The sequence below is a fragment of the Lynx canadensis genome, chromosome C1 (assembly GCF_007474595.2).
Source record: "Lynx canadensis isolate LIC74 chromosome C1, mLynCan4.pri.v2, whole genome shotgun sequence".
Lineage (NCBI taxonomy): Eukaryota > Metazoa > Chordata > Mammalia > Carnivora > Felidae > Lynx > Lynx canadensis.
The window spans coordinates 22,989,142-22,992,072 of NC_044310.1; positions in this window are offsets into that span (position 1 = coordinate 22,989,142).

The following is a 2,931-nucleotide window of genomic DNA, read 5'->3' on the forward strand; positions in this document are numbered from 1 at the left end:
GTCCCCGCCTCCGGGAAGCGACGCGGTGCTCAGCGCGATGGGTGAGGCAAGGGGCCCGGCCCACCCGCGGCCGAAGAGGAACCACACGCAGTCCACGTGCGGGAAACAGGCCTCCCCGCCCCCCAGCCAGCCCCCTCTTCCCAAAGGGGTCCCCCCACCCCCCACCCCGGGCCAGGCCCCTGGCCTCACATCTCTCGGACAGCTCCTCAAACGTGAAGACCTGAAGGGGTCCCTGGGTCGCCCCGTCCCATTCCCCCACTTCACAGATGTGGAAATGGAGGCTGAGAGCGGGAAGGGGCTGTGCCCGTGGTCACGTGACCAGCCCGGTAGCAGCCTCCCTTCTGAAACGGGACGGACGGTTCTCGAGGGAAAGCATCACCGCAGCCTGGAGGGCGAGCGTCACCGCGCCCACGGATCAGCGGAGATGATGCGGGCCGAACCAAGGAGCCGCTGGCCCGCTCTCCCGCCGCAGAGCCCCGGACGCCCGGGCGCTGGGCACAACCCAGCGCCCGCCGCCAACACACAGCCCGCCCCGAGAGCCCCCGCACACCCCCAGCCCCTGGCACGGGGCCCAGCACACGGCAGGTGCTCAACGACGTCTGCGGAACGAGCCGGTCGGTCGAGCAAAAGACGCCCCCGCGCATGCGCACAGCAGCCCACGCGGCCGGCCCCTGGCATCACGGCCTCTCGGAAGCACAGACTCCAGCTGCTCGCGGACCGCCTCACCTTGGGCCTCTGGGTCCCCATCTGCACAGTGGGATAGCAACCCCGGCTCGCAGGGTCATGGTAAGAACGGAGACGAAGCGTGGTGAGCACGCACTGGCCGTTACCACTGCCCTGCTGTCACCGTCCGTGTCCGTCTTCCCAGCAGACGCCCTCATCTTGAGGGCAGGAGCCAGAATTCAGCCGCAGACACCCCCACCCCGGCCCCCAGGGCAGCCTGGCCCTAAGAGGGCGGCAGTCAACAGGCGGCGGGTCAGCGAAGGGCAGACAGGAAACAAGGTCACCCACCCCCCAGCTGGGGGCCCCGCGGAGGATGCCAGTCCATGGGTTGTGCCTGGCACGCTGACAAGACCCCCCTGCTCCCAGTGTAACAACCCCCAGCTCTCTAGGAACCTTGTAGGCTCAGCCCTCCTAAGCCCACACGTGGCTCCCCCACACCCCAGCCCAAGGAGGGACCCAGGGAGCCGCCCACAGGCCCCTGGTGCCTGCCATGGCATTGGCAATCAGCTTGCTGCCGTTAGATTTCCCAGATCCCACTGCTGACGGATTCCAAACTACCCTTAGTAAAGGCTGGGCTGGCGAGCAGAGCTGGTGGAGGGGGGGCAGGATGGGGGGTGCCGGCCGGCTGTACAGGGGGCACAGTGAGCTCTAGGAGAGTTTGGGCTGAAGCAAGCCCCCTACCCATCGCGGAAGCAGGATGAAGCATTACCCCCCACCCCATCCCGCCCCGTCTCAGAAAACCCCGGCCCCCTCTGGAGGGGGGGTGATGACAGGTCAGCAAAGGGACAGAGAACTCCAGAGTAGGTGAAAGGGCAACTGGACAGCTGGTTCCACCAGGACCCGGCTGTGTGAGCTTTGGCAAGTGGCTTGACATCTCTGAGCCTTCTAGCGGACGGCAATGCCACCGCCTCTGAGAGTGTGGAAGGCTCAGTGAGCCCACCTCAGGCTGGATACCAAGGCCCAACCCTTGGCCAAGGCCCCGGGCCGTCTCTGGGTCTCTGGACTCCCACTAGGAGACGGCAGACCATGGGGCTGGTCATCCCCTTAGGGCTCTCCCACCTCTGACGCCCTGTACAAACAACGGTCACCCAGTCCGGGCCAGGGGCCACAGCCAAGGTGTCCCTCAGCTGGGGGGAAAGGGGAAAGAACCCAGCGTCACCACGTCCTGAGCTAAAGCTGCAAACAGCAAGGTCTCCCGGGAGCTCTAGGACCAGAAGGGCCCGAAGAGCCACTGAGGCCAATCCTCCGCCTCCAGACCGGAGTGCAAACTGCCAGTAGCCTCAGAGAACCAAACTGCCCTTGAACTCGGCACCACGAGGCACTGGGAAGTCCCTCTTCTAATCCGGCTCAAGTTCTCCCTTTCAGGGTAGACCCCACCCTCCAGGGTTCTACTTTGGGTCATCCATGATCATTCAAACTCGGTTCCCGCTCTCCAAGGGAAAGCCTTGTTCCCACCCCCCCCCCCAAACCAACTCCTCAGATGAGGCCAAGAGTGGGACAGGAAAAGAGCAAAGCCGAAGCAGGTAAATGGAAGAAATCAGTATTTACGGGAGACCCACCCCTTATCGGGCACTTTATTACTTCATGTTGTTCATTCTCCAGCAACTCTGGAGACAGAGGTACTCTGAGCTCCACCGAGACAAGAGAACAAGGCTCAGAGAGGTTAAGCAAACTTGCCAAGCTCACACAGCCAAGAAACCGGCGGAACCAGGATTTCAACCTGGTTGACTGTTCCACTACCTCCAGCTGCCCCCCCCGGTTTGGAGACCCCAAGACAGACGGCACCAAGGCCCAGGTTGGGGCCCAGGGGTGGAAAGAAGGCAGCAGACCTTGGCCAGCTGGGTCACAGAGGTTGTGGAACCCCGTCCATCTGGTATAAAAGGCCAGCACAGACATTCCCTGCCCTCCACCCTCAGCAGCCAGGTAGGGAAGAGGCCAGATCATTTGTCAGGGGCCACCCCCACCCCCATCCTGCAGCTGGGCCCTCAGCCACTGCTGCCCAGACTCCCCCCTGTAATCACGGCTTCCTGTTTGGCGTGGAGACTAGGCCTGGTCAGTGGGGGGAGGGGAGCAGCCACCCCTCTGGCCGGGGCCTACTCTGAAGGGAGGGGGGCCGGAAGTAAAGGCTACCCAGCCTCCTGGAATCTTGGAAGGCTGGGAGCCAAAGCAGGGGGGCGGCCCCCAAGGAGGCCAGTCAACAAATATTTA